Consider the following 22,570-nt stretch of genomic DNA (forward strand, 5'->3'; position numbering starts at 1 on the left):
CTGAAGTTTTCATAAGTTTTTCTATTGCTGTATCACTCTTAGTCAAAGGGCTATGTCTTGATCATTGACATAAAGAAAGACTGAAATAAGCAATAAGCTTCTGACTATTTACACGTCATTGAGTCATACCCTAATACTTGTCCAGACTTTAAATGAGTAAAAAAAAAAAGTTTTATGAATCTAGAATCCTGGAAACAAAGCACTTGGGTCAAAGTTATTGTACCCATCTTTGAGCTAAAATAGGAATATATTTTTTTATTTGAAAAATGTAACATTAGATCATTTATATTCACCTATTCACAAGGAAGACAAACTTTCCTTGATTTTTCAGGGTTTTAAAAATATATATTAAGTTTGGTAAGCAAAAGCTTTCATAACAGTTTTGAATTAATTAAAATGTGCAGAATTATTAGACAAACCCTAGTTATTCCTATGGTCCTTTCTTTTGTAGGGTAAATGAGGAAACGTTTGTGTTACCTAGTGGCCATTTGGGAAAACCCAAAGATAGTGTAGCATAAAAGACATCTTAGTAGTTTTTCAAAAACATTTTTAATTTTTATCAAAGGTCTCAAAATATTTTATTTAACAGCTATTGATAATTTTTAATGTTTTAGGGCTTTGTTGGTATATAACTATTAATACAAATCAAAATCAGTGAGAAGTAGTCAGGGAGGGCCTTTAGGAGAATCAGTATTAGCTCTTCTGGTGTAAGAACTAAGGAGGAGGGCTGATGGAGAGGGGAGAGCCTTCCCTCCATAAGCAAGGGAATTTCAGGGCAAATTGGGAGATTAAAGATATCAGCCTCAGTGGGAAGGGTATAGCTCAGTGTCAGAGCATGTGCTTCGTGTGCACAAGGTCCTGGGTTCAACTCCCAGTATCTCCATTAAAATAAATGATATTAAATAAATAAAATAAGTGATATTTAAATAAATAAATAAATAACCTTAATTACCTCCCTCACTAAAAAAAAATTTTTTTAAAAAAGATCTCAGCTTCAGCCCACATCTTCTCAAATGCCCTCAACTCACATCTCTAGGACCTACTTTTTTTCCATCAGTGTCCCTGCTTTTGAGTGAGAGATTGGGCAAGACTGAGCATTGAATTGGAGCTGCACCTCTTAAGTCCTCACCCTCAGACTTACAGATTGCAATCTCTGGAGAGGAAGAAATCTTTCAAAGCTGTCGTGGAGCCTTCCAGTCTCCTGTCCTTAATTATATGTTACGGATCTTAATTTCTGTTTATGTTCTCTGAGGCCCAAAGACAAAAATGGGTGATTTCACAGTCCTCATAATTTTCATTGTTTATAAAACAGCCAAATTTCTCAGCCAATCCATCCATATTCTGCCTGTCACTTGTACCTTATCTTATGCTCTTAAGAGTGACAAAATGAGAAAGGGAGATTTTAGCAAATGCCGTGGATTACCCATGTCCCGTTCATCCTGGCAAGGAGGTTATCTCTGAACTCCATTACATATAAATCACTCAATTCCACATACCCATATTGAAGGTGCATTTCTTGGGAACATTTATGGTATAAATTATGACATCACTCAGCTATTCAATAGAAAATAGTTGGCACACTCACGTTAGAATAATTCATGGAGTGTTTATTTACTAAAGGAGTATTTCCAAAAAATGTTGCAGGATGTAGTGGAACCACAAGGAAGAGCCCAGGATCCTAGCACTAGTAAGGGCTGTTATCCTTCAGCCTGAAACAATGAAGAAGGCACAGTTACCAAAATCTGGAAGGAGTCTATTGAGAGAAGAGGCTAACTTGAAAGCAGCTACAGTTAAGGATTAGAGACATCTGAAATGACCTTGAAGGAAGGGAGGAAGGAGAATCATCACCCCAACCTCACTCTTCTCCCCACCCCTGATCCTGTGTTGTTACTCCTCATTGGTCAGTCCCAACTGGGAGCTAGAAGACAAGGAGGACCACCAACATAGTCCATTCAAGTCAGCCTCCTGGGAATGAAAGTAGGAAAGGGAAGATGAAGACACGATCTGGAGAGGAAAACCAGATGAGGTCTGGCTCACTTGTATCATGGACATTTCATGATACTTCTATTTCAGCTCTATTGGCAACTAGAATCAGTGTTGGTGGCTTCCATGAAATCCTACACTTCCAGATTGCCTCAAAGGGGCCTTTTGGATCTTTGCTTTCACAACTATTCCAATAATTATCTAAGCCTCAAATTCTTTACATATATTAATTTTCTTTCCACTACATATACCGAGAGTGGCTTCTGCTTCCCCATCCAAACCTGACTGATCCAAGAACACTGCCTCCCTTGAAAGGGGCTCTATAGCCAAAAAGTAAGCGATCAGAGACAGAAACAAATCCAACACTTCTTTCGCCAGTTCCTCTGGTTAGAAAGATGATGAGAGCTGAACAGAGAGAGGGGATTTTTTTCTTTTGTTTCTTTGGAGACTCAGGATATTGAATGAAAATTCAAGAGAAGTCTGAAATAATATATTTAGCTATATTTAAGAACATAGTATTTTAAGACCAATAAATGTGTATATATAACACATACTCAGCTAGATAGAATAGAGGTTTGCTAAGGCAAAATTCCTATAAAGGAATGTGACTTTTTAGCTCTTCCTCTTTCTGGGCTCCAACATCTAGACCAGAGCAAGTGTGCAGAACCCAACAGAACGGGTCTTCCAGACTGGAAATGTTTATTAACTCAAGACAGGTGAAGAATAAGAGCTGAGAATAAATGAATACATACTTTAGAATGAGAAACATCTATAGGTCACTCTGCAGTTTATTTTGTCATATATCTAGACAACAAAATAAGGACAAATCTTATATTAATTTGTAGGAAAATTGTGAAAATCTTTAATCCTGTCTCCAGTTCAGGCCAGGCTGTTTTTCTTCCTAAATCTGATGACACTCTGTTTACCACGTGTTCCTTTTCCTTTATTGGTACACACTTCAGTGTTGTTTCTTGATGGAAAAGCTTTTGCTTTCAGATATCACATATGTGCTTGCTCAAAATTTAAAATTTAAAAGACTTTATTTAACAGTAATTAGCTGGGGGCAAATGATAGCGGCCGCAAACTCTCAGGCACTTACATGCTTGGCATTTCATTAAGCTCTCTACGTGCGTTACCATACTTAACTCTCACAACTGTATGAGTTAGTTAATTATCTTTATTTTTCCAATGCATCGAAGAGGACATGGAGGCTTTGAGGTCCTGCCTAAATCTGTATGTTGGAATGTAAATGCTTCTGACTGATCTTAATGTCATGGTCCTTAACCTTTATATTGTGCTACTTCTTTCAAGCAAATCTGCCACCTATGTTGGGAAATGTTTTTTCTCCTGGTTTCTACCATGGTGGTGTGCTTTTATGTCTCTCCGCCGTGAACTGATAATCCTAGTCTCTGTATCTTTTCTATTGCATTATTCTATCTGCACCACGGTGAGGGAAGGGATTATAGTCCACCAATTTTGTCAGGAAGAATAATTTACTGATTGGGCAAAAAGTACATTCTCGTTTAAGGAGACATTTGGATGCAATGCGACTCCCCATGTAGCACTGTGAAACTTCCCCAGAAACAGAACTATGTCATCTCCTCTTTTGTGAGGTTCATGAGGTGAGTTTTAATCATCCATGAACATCTCTTCTTACATAACCCAGAGCCACATTCTATTTGCATGGGCCCCGTGAGTTCACAGTAAACAATGACAACTATCACTGGCTTAGAAATTAAAAGACGCAAAGGCTTACTGCTTCCACCTTACCTCATTCATTTCTAGAATGTGTTCCCGTCCTCAACATTTGTTTTCAAGGAAGAGAACATTTCACATTTATTTTCTGTTTTTCTCTTATTTACCACAAAGAGTTCTTATAAACCAAAATAAATATATGAACGTGTTTTCTATGAATGCTCCTTTGATCCAAAGATTTTTTAAGTATTTATAAAAGACAACTAACTAAGCTTTTCTATAGTCTTATAAATCTTAAGAGCTGCTCGAAAACACCTTCTTCTTACAAGTTTTAGAAACATTCAAGGAGAGCTATTAATCTCACTGAAAAGCAAAGAAAAATAGGCTGTACTAGCACTCCACTTATCACCAAAGTGAAAAAAGGCACTCCAAAGTGTACCTAAAATGAGTTTCCATGATCATCTGGAACCTTCCTTAAGAGACAGGAAGGGACAGGACCATCCTTTGTAACCAAAAGAAAGTCACAGAATGCTGCTCTGCCATGTGCCTCTTTTGTCTTTGTTTAACATGTTTAAAAAGATGTTTTATATAGGACAGTTTGGCCAAAATCTCCTGTAACTGATTCAGAAATCCTCTGGAGGCATCAGAAAATGATGAAAAGTTCAAATTCAAGTTAAAAATTGCCTTGGGCAGACACAGTTTGTTAAGTTCTTGGTTTGGGTTGAATTTATTCGGCCTTGGTAGAGAGACGGAGTGTACCCTGTTTGGGGAAGCCTGTTTGCAGAATGCTTTCCTTGGTCTTTTTCCCAAAGAAAAGCTGTTCCACATGCTAGTGAAGTTGTAGATGTGCATGTGGTAGACTGCTTTCTCACGCAAGCAGGGAGAATGAAATGAACACTTCCCTCTGGAGTACACTTCTCAGGTTTCTTTATCTGATTCCACTGAAACCTCAGATTCCTGAACTACGTTTTTAAACACAATGGCCTAAATTTCACACTTATTCAACAGCAAGGGCAGAAACTCTAAGTAAATTATAGACAGGGCAGTGAGTCCATACACTCAGGGAACTGCTACATATACACTCATCTTCTCTTCCAAAGTAATCTAAAATGAAACTTTCCCAGTAAGAAATAAATTATACTAGTAATGAGTTGAGCAGTTTATGGCTTATTGGTCATTTTCTTAGTAATATCTCTAATCATTTCAAATACCCACACACAAAATGAGTTTTCAAAATGGGAAAAAGCACTGAACATTAGGGTAATGGGTTCAAAAATTGAAGCCAGATTCATATAACAAAAAGGGTGATTTCCAATGGGTTTAAACCTCCACACTTAATGTAAAGATGTTCTTGAAGAAATCACCACAATATCAAGAGTTACTAAACAATTTTGAAAATATTTGTTCCCAAAAGGTAATTAAAATCTAGTACAAGAGCTTAATTCAGATGTGTAACTGATAAATTGAAGCTAGCTGGAAATATTAAATTTTAAAAATTTAACTGGGGGAGGAAAGGGGGTGGGAAGGGATAAATTTGAGTTTTGCAGTTTGAAATTTAGATACTAACTAATATAAATATAAAATAAACAACAAGTTCATACTGCATAGCACAGGGAACTATATTCAATATCTTGTAGTAACTTATGGTAAAAAAGAATATGAAAATGAATATAAATATGTTCATGTATGACCGAAGCATTATGCTGTACACCAGAAACTGACACAAAGTTATAAACTGAATATACTTCAATAAAATAAATATACACAAAAATTTAACTAGTATAGTTCAGATAACCTAGCAAAGAGAAAAGCTTTGTTAAAAATAGAAAATAAATGTCAAGTAATAAAGTATTATTTGAAAGGTGAACCTATGAAAAGCTCATAATCTATTTGTAGTAATTTTCTGGAGAAAATATCATTGAGTTAGAGGTATAATGAGTCGTATCATGATAATCAGTACTATGGAAAAGCTACATAGATGATCGAAATTCTTCTGTATTTGATTATATATCATGTTTTATACTTTCACTTGAATATAGACTTAACTTCTGAGAATTCACAATATGGTCAAATAATTCATATCCTAATATCTCAGAATTCTTGATAATTCAGTACTGAGTTCAAATTTTAACTTTATACTACCTACATAAAAAGAATTTTATTCACAGAGAACTATATTCAATATCTTGTAGTAACCTATAATGAAAAAGAATATGAAAATATATATATGTATGTACATGTATGACTAAAACATTACTCTGTACACCAGAAATTGACACATTATAACTGATTATACATGAATAAAAAAAATTTTATTAAGCAAATTAAAATCATAAATGAGAGTACAGAGTAATGTATAACATCCTAAATCCACTGTCTTCAAGTGCTTTATAATTGTATTTACCAAAAAGTAATTTATCAAGTGCTCAGCATTTTACATGCATTATCCTGTTTCATTTTCATAACCTTTGAGGAATATCCATTTGATAATATCCCCATTTCATAGATGAGGACTTTGAAGTGTAAAAAGACTAACTAGAATTTGGAGAGTGTTAAGACTCCAGCCTCCACACTCCTTCCTGGTGGGCCCTGAAAAACAAACTCTGTTGCTGTGAAAATGTCAGGGAAGATGGGGACAGACTAGAAATACGGACCCTCTGGTGGCTTCCCTCTTTACTCACATATTGTTACGGTCCTATATGAACTATTAAAGCACCACCCCAACCTGCTTTCAGTGGAAGTGGTGATCCTCCCAGTGAATACATTCAGTCGTGTGGTAAACGTCCACTCTGTTCCAGGCATGGCTCTCAATGTTTGGGATACATCCATGAACAAAGCAGGTAAAGGTACGTATCTAGCAGAGGAGGCCAAACAATAAACTATTAAAACAATAAATATGTTATGAAACAACTCAGAAGTCATTAATTGTCAGGGGGAAGAAAGGAAGGGGGAAGAAAGGAATAGGGAAGAAAGGAAGGGTGAAGAGGTTAAGGGAGTGTGTGTGGCAGGGTGGGCTGTGCTTTCAATAAGGTGATCAGATTGGGTTTTTTTAAGCTTAACATTTGACAAAATGCTTAAAGAAAATAATAGAGTTAGCATACTGAGATCTCTGGCAAGAGAGATGCTAGTGCAAGGGCACTACTGTTAGATCTTGCCTGCCAGTCCACAGAAGAACAAGTAAGATGTGGGTGGAGGGGTGGGTGGGCAGGGAGGGCGGTAGGAGGCAAAGCTGGTGACGGTGAACTATCAGGCTTCCCAGGCCTGGCAGGATGAGGCATGGATCTTGGTTTCCTCTCTAAGCAAAATGAGGAGACACCGCAGGACTTTGAGCAGAGGGATGACTTGATTTTCAAAAGACTGCTATAGATGCTGGGCTGAAAAGAGAAGATAGGCAGTAAGCTGCAGAAATCCCAGGAAAGGAGCGCTGGCAGCTGGGACCACAGTGGCGGCAGCAGCAGCAAAGAGAAGAGGCCAGGTTCCGCATTAACTGTGAAGGTAGATGCAAAGGAGTTCAGAAAAAGTGGACGTAGATTGTGAGAGAGAAAAGTAAGTCCAAAAGAAAGCACACAAACAGCCTTGTAACGGAAGGAAAATTTGGCATATGCTATAACATGGATGCATCTTACGAACCTAAGTAAAATAAGCCAGTCACAAGAAGACTGTACTATGTAACTCCAAGGATCTGAGGTACCTACAGCAGTCAAGTTCACAGAAACAAAAAGTAGAAGGGTGCTTGCCATGGCTGGGGGAGGGAAATAGAGAGTTGTTACTCAAGGGGTATAAAGTTTTGGTTTTGCAAGACGAAATGAGTTCTGGAGCTCAGTTGCACAACAGTGTGAACGTGCTCACTACTACTGAACTGCACATTTAAAATGGTTAAGATAGTAGCTTTCAGAATATACGTACTTTACCCAATTAAGAATTTTGTTTTAATTTTAAAGAAAGCAAACTCTAAGTCAAAGATGATTCCAAGTATTTTGGTCTGAATAAAAGAAAGAACGGAGTTGCCAGCCTCAGGTAAAACCTAGTCCAGATGTTAGTACTTATCCCCTCTAAGAAATCCTCAAATAATTAGACCACAGTTCTCTAGGGTCCAAAGATGTTGGTTCTCCCATTAAAGCTGTAGTACTGCTACTTATGGTTACAGTCTCCTCTAAGGAGAGAATGGAACGTACCTTCTTTCTGGGAGTTCCCTTGTGGTGCCCCTGCTCACACCATGCTTCGCTGTCTTCTACATGCCAACAGTGAGAAAATACATGCTATCTTTAACCATGCTAATTTAATATCAGCAAAATGCAACTCTTAATTCTTACTAGTGCAGAACAGTAGCCACTATGCTTTATTTCTACATTTTGATTGCTTATTACTTATTGCTTATTACCTGGCCTTTAACTTCTGTTCCAAACAAGTGTTTATGATGCCCTCTTGCTGACACCAGATCTTTACCTCTGCCCATTACAGTGACACTTGAAAACTTTCATACTGTTTAGAATATTACAGGGAGATTTTTAGTTATTAATATTGCATAATCCCCAAGTTATATATTCTGAGTGAAAGAAATAAAGTGCAGTACAGAGCATATAGCATTTTACCATTTGTTAACACAGTTTTAAAAAAAGACATAAATGTGGAAGTATGTTTAAGTATATAAGAAACTAATCACAGTTTGCTTCTGGGGAAAAATCTAGGTGGCTAGACAGAGATATGATACATTTTTACTATGCATTTTTTTGTAGTTTTTGAATTTGGTATCATGTTATCATAATTAAGTGTGTGACATCTGCATCCTTCCATTCTCTATCATCCTGACTTGTGAATATCTTTTCTCTAATATTTCCTGGCCAATTAATGTCTTTTCTTGCCATTCCTTTTCCACCCTCATCTTGTAATTTTTAGTTATTTTCAGGCCAAAGGTTATGGAAGGTTTGAAGAGCATTGCCTCAATAAAGTAACAACATGGGGGGAGGGTATAGCTCAGTGGTAGAGCACATGCTCAGCATGCACAGTGTCCTGGATTCAATCCCCAGTACCTCTGTTAAAAATAAATAAATAAATAAGGTAACAACTGAAGAACCTTAAGGAGGAAACAAAGATCAGATTCCTGGGACTTAGTGGAAAGATCTGAGAAAGAGAAGCTGAATGGTGAAAGTTGCTCCACTGAATCTAGTTAGAATGCAGAAACAGATCCTGGAAGAAAAAACTGGGTGATTGTTGTTTTACTGCCTTGAAAACTGAACCTAGTCTGGGGCCTCAGGAACTATTACTAATTCTGTTTCCAATTCTTATTTTGACCCACAGCTTCCACACTTGTTTTCCCTACAGAGATGGCAATTTGTCCTCTTTATTTCACAGGAAGTTGTAACATTCAATGAGCTAAGTTTTCACAAAGGGCTAACATGATATGTAATGTATAGCTGAAAGATTTTAATAATAATAAATAATAATAAACCAACAGGTCAAAGTTTCACAGATTTTGTGTCCTCCAAACTTTTAAGAACAGAAATTAAAAGAGCCACAGCTAGTTTATAAAACACTCTAGCAATATGCTCAGTTAAACCAGATAACAACATATACAGCAGTGCAATCAATAGTGATCGTGGTTAGACAAATCACTTAGAGAGTGGAGAATGTTATACAATGCACACAAAGACCACGTGTGTGGAGGTATAATAAGGGTGACCAACAGACTTAGAGTGGACATTAGATTTCATCTCCTAATTTTAATATAGTCATGCTGATAGCAACAACAATAATCTAACTATTATGATTTTCTGCTAGATATAACACTATTTGTTTTATATATTTATCCTCTCAACTACGTATGTAACACATGATATCACCTGCACCTACAGGGAAACTAAGATTTAGAGAGGCTAAATTAATTGCCTAGCATTGCACAGCTAGCTAGTAGGTGACAGCCTATACTTAGCTGGATACCCAAGTTTGAACTCTTAACAACTACTTTATGCTCTTGGAGTCTGTACCGCAGCTACACTTGTTTTGCATTTATTTACGTGTCTTCTTCTTGTGCTACAGTGACCATGGTATAGTGGATTCAGAGATGCCCTTTTATTCTTCAGGCCACCCTACAGGGAGACAATGGATAGAGTCCATTTCCATGGAGATGTTCCCCTTCTGAGAATGGAATTGTTTGCACTCCCACCCTTTGGCAGGTGAAAAGCCAGATTATATAAAATTCCATCATAAATACACTATTTTTATATCTGGGACTTAGATCATACACCACATCCATCTGGAAGGACAAAAGGACTGTGCATAAGAAAGACTGTCTGCTCCCCCACGGTAGGGTAGCAGGCTGGGCCATTTGCAAGAACAGCTCTCCTCCTGGGGCTACTGTCTGGGGAAGGAAGATGCAATCCAGGGCCAGCACTCTTGGCAAGAGTGTATCAAGTGGGAAGTTTATGGGCTTCTGGATATTTTGCAATTTCAACTGAGATAGAAGGAATATGAGTATTTTCTTCCCTTTCCCTTTATAGATGATGTAACTCTTCACCTACTTAAAACACAGTTTACATATAGGATGCTTTCACTGCCTTTTAAGATTCTGGAAACTCCCACATGTGACAACTGTAAAACTTGGCTAAGGGAGTTAGCCACCTCCTCCCTTACACAGAGCTCTCAGAAATCAACTCTATTCAACCAAAGTTTGCCTTGACAAGTACCTATTTTTTACTAGTCACTAACTCAGAAGTCCTCAGAAAACGCAGTACTCTCATCAAAAGCACATCCTAGAAAGCAGAGCCTCAAGGGACATGGTATCTCAAAGGGCAGTTATACTCTGACTGGCACCTTGCTTTCTTGCAGTTTTCCAGAAACGCAAGTAGGAAAAAGCAGTAGGAGCTATATCGAGGGAAGTTCTGGCTGCAGGTTTCAAGTTCTAGGCATTTGCTTGGCATACTGGATGGACGTTTCTGGGGCACAGAATTCTGTGTTTTCAGGTTCCTTAACATGAAATTGACACATCATAATTCTTGCTCACTTCCTTGTGAGGCTTGTTTTGATAATCAGCACAATCTATACAAATGATGAGAAATCAGGTACTAATGATATCTCCTCTCACAGCTCAGATGAGCAGAGCTGTGTGCTCTTGCCCATGAGGAAAAATACAATCTTTCCGCAGGGTTCCATCTCTTCCGTACATCTCCCCAAAATTTAATGGACACTAACTCATTTCCACTCCTTTCTTAAATTGTCTTCAAATAATTTTGTGTTTGAAGAAAACTCACTGTATGTGCCAGGGGCAGATGTTTCTGGTTTTGCACCTATCAATTAAGCTACAGGAAGAAGCAACTAGAATGATAGAAGATGGTGAAATTGGTAAACGTGGTCCCTCCCAGTGTGTAGCCAAACGGATCTCAGTGTCAATTATGCTACATTCTTCCTTTCTACAAAATGTGACAACCTGTTCCTAGAGATTAGAAGGGGAACTTAAGTAATATATCTGAGGAAGCAACCAAATTTGTGTCTATGATATAATTCTGAGGTATCTGAAGGATGAAACATACAGCAAAGTCTCCAAGTGCTGTTGAAATGCCCGAACCCTTTTTACTGAAAAATCCAGCCTCATTAAATTAGAAGCATTAGTACGGCTCCTGTGTTTTCTCCTGGATTAAGCTCCTCTGCTCATTTTATGAGGAAAAACTGATAAATTGATGTGAAGGAAATTAACAGTCTGCCTAGTACTTTGTATAGCTAAGTGTTACATATAAATCCCCTGAAAACATTAGGTCTCATTCAGGTTTAAGATTCGAGCTTGTGCTTTAGGGACTAGATTTGCTCACCCTGGGCAGAAAAGTCTTTATTGTCAAATATTATTTTTAGCTCATCTAGTTCACATGTCTTAATAATACTTAAAGGAATACATCCCAGATTTAAAAAAAAATCTTAAACCAAGAATAACCAGACCTGTCTGCTGTATTTTAGTTGCTATAGTTTACCCGAACCAAATACAAATATAACGTATAGTTGTGTATATAAACATAAAAGTACACTTCCACAGATATGCCTATGTATACATGTCATATACAGAAGTAACAGTCATCCCCTCAGCTATCATATCAGTGTTGTTAACACCACCTCTCACATGTCACATAATCTGTTTGACCTTCACGGACAAGGGCTGAAGCTATTAAGAATTTCTCACTAGGAAAGGAGACAATCTGAATGGAAATCCAAGTGACCGAATGTCTACTGAGAAATAAACAAGCCTCTGATGCTGAAGTCCCCAGAGCAGACCCAGTTCTTCCACTGGCTTCTCCAGCTTGCCCACCCATTCTGGACAAGCCCTGCCATTCTGCCTAGACATGCTGTGGTTCCCTTAAGTGACTTAAGAGTCAGTCTGTCGCTTGCAAACAGAACACCTCAACATAGCCATGCATCCACATATGTGCAGACGTGCCCCTGTATTACATATGGCTGTCATCACAGAATAGCTTTCGTGGCAAATACGGTCCCTCCCCACTAAAGAAGTGATGCAAGAGGAGCCAAATGGGATTCAGTCATGAAAAAAGAAAATGGTATTAGTCCATAATTTTTGAATAAATAGTTAGATCTCTTTGTGCCTCAATTTCCTGATCTGGAAAATGAGCCTAGTATCTGTTGAAAAATTTATTTTAAGGATTAAATGTGATGAGATAATAGACTCTCCCTTTATGCTGAAGTCCTTATTTTGTCATCTCTTCCTTCATCATCACTATCCTCTGTGCTTTTATCTGGTCAGCACTACACATCAGCCTGAAACAATGGTCACTCTCTCAAACAACAACTGACACTCTAGTTGTTCAAAGTTCAGACTTCAAAAGAAGATTTTAATTACTCTTACAATATTTTGAAAGCTCAAACAACTTCATGTATGGAATGCTGATACCCCATCAACTATATGGAAGTGCTTGCCACAACTGCTCTGTATCTTGTGCATCAGTGAGTATTATTTTTATTAGACTCCTTGGGATTTTAGTATGAAGAACATGACTTTAGGATTAACTACTACCAGAAAAGTAGTTAAAAGTATCCCTCAGTACTCAGGGATATTCTGTGCTCTCTTTCTGGGTTTCATTTCCAAAGTCCCCGCCATTTTACCCCAGCAATATTCCCTACCTCCTGTCCTCCAGTTAGCCCCAGAAATCACATGAAGCCAATGGAAATATGACTACAGACTTCAATATTTTCAGCATGTAGATGGATGCACCCACAATGTTTGCTTAACTTTGAAAATATTTTTTACCCTCTCCTAGATGGTTGCCAAAAAACAGTTCTGCCGGAAATCTTTTGAGTCAGTGGCTGGATGTAGGCACAGTTTAATCTGCTGTATGAACTCACGCAAGTTAATTGACACTTTTTTGGTTTGTGACTCATCGTGTCGTGTCAATTTATATGAATACCCCTTTGTCAGTGTGCAGATTGAAAAGAGTCATCAGTGTGTCAGCCATCATGTCGGATGATTTTACTTTCCTTTGTATTTGCATTCTTTTTCACACTGCGTTTCATCTATGGTGAATGACCAATTCCATAGCCTCCAGCAGAAGAACAATGTGAAGTGAAATATTTCCCCTCAAGTCCTCATCCCCAGGTTTCTTTTGGATTTAACCTTCGCTGTCTTTTTTTTAAGTTAGTATAAATAGCTTTTTTAAAATTTTTGGTTGATTTTTTTTCTACGTTTTTACTGAAGTATAGTTGATTTACAATGTTGTGTTAGTTTCAGTGTATAGCAAAGTGACTCAGTTATATACATTCTTTTTCAGATTCCTTTCCATTACAGGTTATTACAAGATATTGAATATATAATAGAATAAAGAATTGAATTAATTTAGGAAAAGCAAAGATTAGTACTAGAAGAAGCAGGTCCTTTGAGAAATGGCAATGAAAATTAACCAAAATTATTTACCTGGTAGAGGAATTGTGAAACTGATTAAGTCAGAGTGGGGGTAGAAAATCATAAGGCATAAATCATCATAGAAACTATGACATAGAAGAATTTTAAAGAATTTGTTAGTTTTTCAAGAGAAGTCTTCAAGGAGGAAGATGTTTTTATTCTAAACTCTTAGTCCTTATTCTCAGACAAAGATAACCTTAGAAAAGAAATGGGAAATTTAGCAGGGAACTCCCATTGCTTCAGATCTACATTTAGCAAATGACCCTTTCTAATTATTACTTGATTTCCTGAATTTATCTATATATTCAACTCCAAGAACTGTGCATAGCAGAGAGGAAGTTCTTAACAAATATCTGTTGACAGGACAAAGGAATAAAAGAGTATATTAAAATTGACCTTATCAATCATGTCATTTATCATCTGGGAATTCTAAATAAAAAAATGAGAAAAACTCAGTGAAATTACTCATTACTACCAGTGACTAAAATTAGATGATAGAGAGTGACCTGTAGATTATACTGAATTTTTAAAAGACATTTTGCAGGAGTAATCATCAAGGAGATATTGGCTCTTTAATGTTTGTATTAATAAGCATTTATTTAATACTGACTGTTTTAAAGACCTGTGAAAAGAACTGGTTGCTCTATGCCACACAAAATCTAAGCCGGGGGGAGGGTATAGCCCAGTGGTAGAGTGCATGCTTAGCATGCATAAGGTCCTGGGTTCAATCCCCAGTACCTCCATTAAAAAATATAAAAATACATTTAAAAAATTTAAAAAAACCCCACAAAATCTAATGGAGATTACAAAATACGTATAACAATAACATATAAAATACAACAAAAGCAAAAATCTTTATGAAATAATACTATTTAAATATAAAAGTAGTGAGAGTAAGGAAGAAATGTGCAAACCTGGGATTAAAGAAGAATTCTGGGACATGTAGCATTTTGTGTCAGTCGTTAAGAGGAAATCATTTTACAGCACTTTAAACCTCCCACCAGGGAATTACATCAATAGTTAGCTTGTACCATACTGAATATTCTCCCAAAAGGAAAAAAAAAAAGGATTGAGAAGAGCGTTGTGAAAGTATAATTTTTAAAAAGGGTCAAATCAGGAATTTCATCCAAATATGAAATGAGAACTTCAAGGATTTTATTCAATTCATTAATTAATGAGGGAACCAGTAAAATGTTGTGACCAGGTCAAAGAGCATTTGAGAAGCTAGTCATATGTGCAATTAAGTGTAGAACTGTTATGATAAAATAGCTAGGTTAGAAATAAAAGTGGTGTATGTCTTAAGATCAGTGAACCATATCCTCTAGGGTTGCCTCTTCCACAGGAAAGAAATTATTTGCATCTCTACCACACAAAAATCTACTAGTTAACCTCAGCCCCACAGAGCCAGCTGTAAGAGAACCCAACCTCTAGAAAGGCCAGCCGGCACACTCTTTTGCCTGTTTCCACCTTTTAGAGAACATTTCTGACAGCATCAATACATCTTTATTTAGCAAGCCTCTCTTCTTACAATATATTCAATATATTTAATGAGTTCAGTGTATATTTTTTCAGAGTTGCTTCTAATTGGGGCTTGTTTGTTTGGAAGAGGAGTAAAAAATATAGAATCAGGAAATGCTAGAAGTTCCCAATTTCCTCTTTTTTTCTACACTTTCTAAATGTAACTTCTTTGGTGAAATATTTAGTCTCACATATACACACACACACACAAAGTAGAGAATGCAAAGCAAAAAGTCTAAAGGACAATCTCCTCTGCTATTATGCACTCTGGCAGCAATTAATAATATGTGACTAAGCGAGAATGAAGTAAATATAGTACCCAAGGAGGGACTATACCATCAGCTTTCCCCCTCATCACTGAGCATAACCACTTAGCAATTTCTGGCTGTAAGGATGGAAGAGTCACACATGTCACCTTGAGGGTATATGTAAATTAGGGTTGACAAACTGTCAGGGCAAGAAATTGCTGGAGATGAACTTAAGCCTCCCCCACTCTTCTTCTCTCTCCCTTCTCCTTCCCTTCCTCCCTTCTTCTCAGGTAATCTTTATTTCTTAGCCTCTCTGCTTCCTGTTGAGTATATGATCTAGCTTCTCAAAAAGGAAAAAATAAACAGTCATTAACCCACCACATTCCAGATAAATTCCACAGAGAACCAGAATAATTGGGATAGCTAATTTCCAGCACGTATGTTAGAGAAAGTCCTTTGTGCTATGACAGGTTATGGACTCCCACCAGCCTGCAGTGAGCACCTTTGGATTAGGTGCATTTCCGGTCCAATCAGTGCCTATTCATGCGCACATGAAACTTAGTGTTGCTTTACTGAGAAACGGAGCTGCACTTTCAGGTAGAGAAGGATGCTAGACATGGTGGCCCCTGGACTGATGTGTCCAATACAACAATCTCAGAAATAGGTTTCACTCCTTGTTACTTTCTGCAAATTTGAAAATAATTTTTTTACAGTTATGTATGTAATACCTTTGCTCCCCTTCATTACAAACAAAAATATACATTCATTTTAGAAAATATAGAAATTATAGGTGAGTAAAAGTCATAGCCAATAATTCTATCATACAGAGATGATACCACTGTTAAAAATTTGACAAGAATATATCTATATATGTTACATGGATTTATAACTATATATTGTATAGATGTAGATGTCTATATATATACACATATGCAATGTGTGTATGCATATAGATGTATACATATACAAATATAATTGCTAACCTGTTCTTTCATTTCATCTCATTCAGTATTCATCAATAACATAATCTCAACGTCTAGTTGTATTTCTAGGGTATGACTCTTATTTAAATAACTGTATCAATCCTAAATGTTGGCATGTAGTTGGAGTCTAAATTTTTGCTTTTATAAAAATAATACAACAAAGCAATAGACAGATTCTCTACACTTCAATGATTATATTTACTTAGGCTTTATTCATATAATTGCTAAATGAGAAGTAAATTCATTTTAAACAACTGATGTACTTACATTGCTGAATTACCCTCTAAAAAGTTTACGCTACTTTAGAGGCCCACAGACAGTAAATAAGAACAGTATTTCCCACATATGATAAATTTTAATAGATCTTTCTTTTTAGCTTTAATTCTTTTATCAAAAAAATATATAAAGTATAAATGTAAGAATTATAAATAATAAACCTATAAAAAAATATTCATTCTTTTCCCTTGTGGATTGCTTAAGCATGCCAATTTTTTCTTTTTGATTTGTAAAAGGTCTATTTATCATAATGATACTGATCCACTATCTGACATTAAAGCAGCAAGTATTTTTCAGAACTTATCATTTGCCCTTTAATTTATATATTATGAAAAGAATTTTAAACTTTAATGTAGTCAAATAAATCTTTCTTATGGATTTTGTCTTTATCTAAAGAAATAGTCTGCTTTTTTGAACTTATTAGGAGTCGCCTGAATTTTATCTAATGCCTTTGGCATATATTAAAATAATATATTTGTATTTAACCTCATTAATTTTATGTTATATTGTTATATTATTATTATTGTTATAACAGATACTATTATTTAATCATTCTTGCATATCTTAAAACCTTTCTCACTTTGTAATTATTTGTTTTTCTTTAACTATACTGTTGAATGAAATATTTTTAAAACATATAATAAAATATAATATATGAACATAAAAGTGCACAATTTGTAAGTGTACAATTCAGGGAATTTCCACAGATTGCCTCAGCAGCTTTGTAACCAGCACCCAAACCAAGAAAGAGACTATTACCCACACTAGAGAAGCTCCTCCACATTCCCTTTCAACCACTACCGTCATCACGAGAAGTTAATATCCTGATTCTAAGACTAAAGTTTTGCCTATTTTTGTACTCAGACAAGACATTTCAGTCCTCCTACCAATAAAAGCAAATTTGTAACCTGATTAAGAATAAATAGAAAATCAGAATTTAAAAATTGAATGAGTAATTGAAATGTTTTCACAAAGAAAACACCAGGCTTAGCCAACTTTATAAAACAAATTATAGTAAATATTTCCAAAAAAGATAATCCCAATGGTATAAACTTTTGCAGAAACTAGAAAAAGGGGAAACACTTCATCCTACTTTACTAATACTCCAAATTTGAAAAGCAAATAACACTAAAGAAAAATTACAGGCAGTTGACTTTGATGAATTCAGACACAAAAATCCTGACCAAAATTTTTGAAATCAAATCCAAGATTCTACATAAAATAAATCACAATCAACTTAAATTTATCCCAATAATTTAACACTGGATTGATATTAGAAAATTGATTAATGTAATTCACACATTAACAGATCAGAGAAGAAAAACTTGGCAATCTCAACAGTGCAGGAAAAAAGTGTTGGGTGAAATTCAACATATATTCATGACAGAAACTTTGAATAAACAAAGAATTAGGAAGAAAAGCTTCCTATTTTGGAAAGTATATTTATAAAACTACCAAATATATATATAGCTGCGTAACTGAATTGCTCTGTTGTACACATGCAATTAACATTGTAAATCGACTATATATACTTCAATAAACATCATAATTAATAATAATTTTTAATAACAAAGAATTTTCTTCAATATTGGGAATATGTTAAGCACATATCACTGTTCTTTTCATGACTGTCCTGGAGGTCCTGGCCAGAAATATAGAGACAGAAGAAGAAATAAAAAGTATAAAGATTACAAAGAAAAATGTCATTCAGAAGATATAACCCGTAATGTAAAAACCCAAAAGAAACTCAAGAAAATGTTCCAATGAAAAAGAGGGATTACTAAGTTTCCTAGCCATTAAGCCAATATACTCAATCCAACTACATTTTTATATAAATGTGAAAAGACACATACACCCCAGTATTCACAGCAGCACTAATTACAATAGCCAAGACATGGAAATAACTTAAATGTTCGCTGACAGGAAAATATGTGGTGTATATACATACACATATATGTATATTTATACAATGGAATATTACTCAGCCATAAAAAGAATGAAATAATACCATTTGCAGCAACATGGATGGACCTAGATATTATCATACTAAGTGAAGTCAGTTAGAGAAAGAAAGACAAATATCATATGATGCTGCTTATGTGTGGAATCTAAAAAAAAGAACATACAAATTTTATTTATGAACCAGACATAGACTCACAGACACAGAAAAAAACCTGTGGTTACTGAGGGGGAAGGGGAGGGGTGGGCTAGGTTAGGAGTTTGGAATTAATAGATACACATTACTATATATGAAACAGATAAACAACAAGGACCTACTTATAGTACAGGGAACCATACTCAATTTCTTGTAATGAACTACAATGGAAAAGAACTGGAAAAATATATGTATGTACGTATCTGTGTAATTGCATTGCTTTGTTGTACACAAGAAACTAACAATGTAAATTGACTATATATATATATATATATATATATATATATACTTCAATAAAAAATAAGAATTTTTAAAAATCATTTAGAAAGTATCCTTTCTAAAAATATCATTTAAAAAGACACAAAAAGTAATCAAAAATAAACCTATCAAAAATATGTTCAAGCTTATCATGGAAAAAATTATAAAACTTTATTAAAGTACATTAAAGAAGGCACTACAAAAATGCAGCACCATATATACAGTAGGATAGAAAGGCCTATATCTTAAAGATGTTAATTCTTCTCAAATTGATCTAAAGATATAGTTGAAATTTCAACAGGATCTAGACAAACTTCAAAATAAAATATTAAAATTAATGTAAAAAATTATCCAGGATTATCCCAGAATAACCAAGACTGTCATTTAAAAAAAAAAAAAAAGGAAGGATAATCTAAGGAGACTTCTCTTTCCAGATATCAGGACCTGTTTCCAAATTGTTACATAAGACAGCGTAGTATTGGAACAGGGCACATAATAAGTCAAAGGGAAGAATAAAGAGCCTAGGAAGAAAGGGAGTCATGTATACATATAAACTTGGTTTATGAACCAAGCGGGCACGGTTGATCAATGGAAAAGGGATGGGTCATTCAATAACAAAGATAACAGATACCTAAATACTCTGAATTCAAAAAAACATTTTATTATTAAAATGTTCAAACATACATACAAATTTAGAAACAGTAAAATGATGACCTATAACCCTGTATTAGTCATGGTTCTCCAGAGAAAAAGTGAGTCCAAAATATGATAAGGGACACCAAAAGACTGGAGACTCATGGACCAGTTGCACTTTGAGTTCACATATTTTTTACCCTCTCCTAGATGGTTGCCAAAAGACAGTTCTGCCTTCTTGTTCAGGGGAGGTCAGTCTTTGTTCTGTTAAGACTTTCAACTGATTGGATGAGATCCACCCACAATATGGAGGGTAATCTGCTTTTCTCAGAGTCCAGTGATTTGAATGTTAATCTCATCCAAAATACATCTTCACTGAAACATTCAGAATAATGTTTGACCAAGTATCTGTGCAAGTTGACACATAAAATTAATCATCACTGTAGCCATAATCTAAATTTAACAACTGTTACTATTTTGCCATATTTGCTTTACTTGCTTTTTTTTTCTTGAGCATTTTAAGGTAAATTTACAGACATCCTGATATTTCACCCCATATACTCCAGCATGCCTTCATAAAAATTAAGGAAATTCTCCATAACCACATTAACATTATTATACCCTGACAAAATTATCAATAATTCATATGTAACATCTAATTCCAAGCCAAGATTAGTTTTTCCCCAATTGTCTTAAAATGGTGTTTATACTTGGTTTGTTCAACCAAGATCCGATTAAAAACCACACACTGAATTCAAGTTATGTCTCTTCAACCTCCTTTAATCTAGAAAGTCCCCCACCCCATATCATGTTTCTCATTGATCTATCTCTACTAGGATTTCCCAGATTCAAAATTTGACTGCTTCAATCATGAATCATTTTAACTTCTCCCACTGTTTTGTTTTCTGTAAAGTGGAAATTAGATTTAAAGATTAATTTGATTCAGATTAAAATTTTGGCAAAAATACCTCATAAGTTAGGCTATGAACATCACTTTGTATCACATATCAATACTCCCAGTGTCAGCTTATCTCACGTGACCACAGAGTTAAGGTGGTGATGAATCCTTCCACTGTAAAATTATTTTTCCTCATACATCCAGCTAAAATATGTAGGCTGAAACTTTGGAAGCATGAAATTATTCAGTTATCCATCAATGCATCACTTAACGGTCTTTTTATCTACTGATGACTCTTGCCTAAATCAGTTAAACATTAGGGTTATAAAATGGTGATTGTTTGACTGTCATTTCTTAGCTGACTATTTTTTGTACAGAAGAGCTTACTCTCATAAACTAGGGCTATTTGGTGCGTCCAAAATAAAGCTCCTATTAGAAAGGCTGAATTGATGCTTATTTCCCTTTAATCACTACTTTTGACTATAGAATTAATGGAATAGCAATCTATAATGATTTTTAAAGTAAATTTTGTTTATTTGAGTTTTGTTGTTTATGTGCTATTGTTTACAGATGTTTGTTTTTCTGAGTAGCCTGGTGGACTAATGGATTTCTATATACCTGTGGTTTTGTCAGTATTATTGTCCTACTCAAATTGAAATGCTTCAAGTTTGCACCTGCATCCTTTTTGATGGAAATCCTTTGGTTTTGGAAAGTGTTCTTGTTTTCTGGCACAAAAGATACCCTGTCTACATTTCCTAGTCCAAACTTGAAATCAGTCTATTATCAAAATGTTCTACTTCCTTTAGGAAGGAACAGCATTTAGAGATCAAAATCTGGGCACTTGCAGTGCTAATTGATATTGAGGTGTCATTTTTCTAGACCTTTCAGTGTATGAATAATCTTACATATTTAAAATCATGAGTTTATATTGATATTTCCAATTCAAATTTAAAATTTTTGTTTTTATGCTTTTTTATACCAAAAATTTTTGTTTTATTTATTTTGTAATGATATCCACATAACTACTTTCTTGCCTTATCCTACAAAATATATAATTTCAAAAAACAATACAAATATTACTACAAATAATAAAACTATTTTTAAAAGTTGAAAAGTTTTATTTTTTGTTCTTAGACTATGTCTCACTAAGAATTCATAATGAAAAAGTATTTTTATAGCTATATCTTTATACAATGCTCTTAGCCTCATTTTTCTTCACACAGTATTCATTAGTTCCTTACTAGGAGCAACAAATTAGCTTACAAACTTTTTCTATTACTTACCTTCCCTTTGCCCATCACCTAACAACAAACATCCCATTTGAAACAATAATATTATGTTTTGATTACTATTTTTGCACTCTGAAATATGCTTAGGCTTCTTCTGTTCAATTGTCAGTTTTAAGTTACACCTATTGATGTCCAATTTTTACCTATGAGGCAATCAATTATCTTATCATGCTTTTCTCCTTCATCTCTTTCTTCTCTCTTTTCTTCCTAAGTTGTTATTGTCACACTATCAGAGCATATAATACTAACATACTGTTTTTCACACAATTTGCCAATAATTGTTTTAGACCATTAATTATAAATTCAATGTTGAACACCAATTCTTTCATCAAAGTTTCCCAAATTATCACTCCGGCAGATTTATCAGGAAAAGCATATCTGGATTTGCACATTAGTTTCGGTTTGTTCTTTTTTTATTTTTAAAGATGTCAGATATTCCCAGCATTTTAGTCAGAAGAGGATTCTGTGGAGAGAGGTACAGGAGGTGACTGAAGGGGCTTTTCTGGTTCCTTAGCTTGAGGTTTCCCTTTTTTGTTAGTACAACAAAGGGAAGTTGTTTCATTATATGGTACATTTTTGTGGTCAGTCTTTCTCTGGTTCTTCATTCCTATCGGTGATTACTGACTACTGCTTTCAATGAACACCTTCAACTTTCAGGTTACTCCTCTTTTTATATCCAAGAATTGGTACCTTTTAGGACTACCTATTCCAGTTCCATGCACTTTGAAGCCAGTTCCATTCA

General features: G+C 35.1%; 1 protein-coding gene and 1 non-coding gene across 9 annotated transcripts in view; one reads left to right on the plus strand and one right to left on the minus strand.

Annotated features, from left to right (window-relative positions):
* Positions 1–22,570, minus strand: part of BANK1 (B cell scaffold protein with ankyrin repeats 1) — a 551,109-nt gene that overhangs the window by 457,361 nt on the left and 71,178 nt on the right. The gene's annotated exons all lie outside the window — the stretch shown is intronic.
* On the plus strand, positions 810–883 carry TRNAT-CGU (transfer RNA threonine (anticodon CGU)). Its single transcript has one exon. It is a non-coding gene; the product is annotated as a tRNA-Thr (tRNA).

Source organism: Vicugna pacos, chromosome 2 (assembly GCF_048564905.1).
Source record: "Vicugna pacos chromosome 2, VicPac4, whole genome shotgun sequence".
Taxonomy (NCBI): domain Eukaryota; kingdom Metazoa; phylum Chordata; class Mammalia; order Artiodactyla; family Camelidae; genus Vicugna; species Vicugna pacos.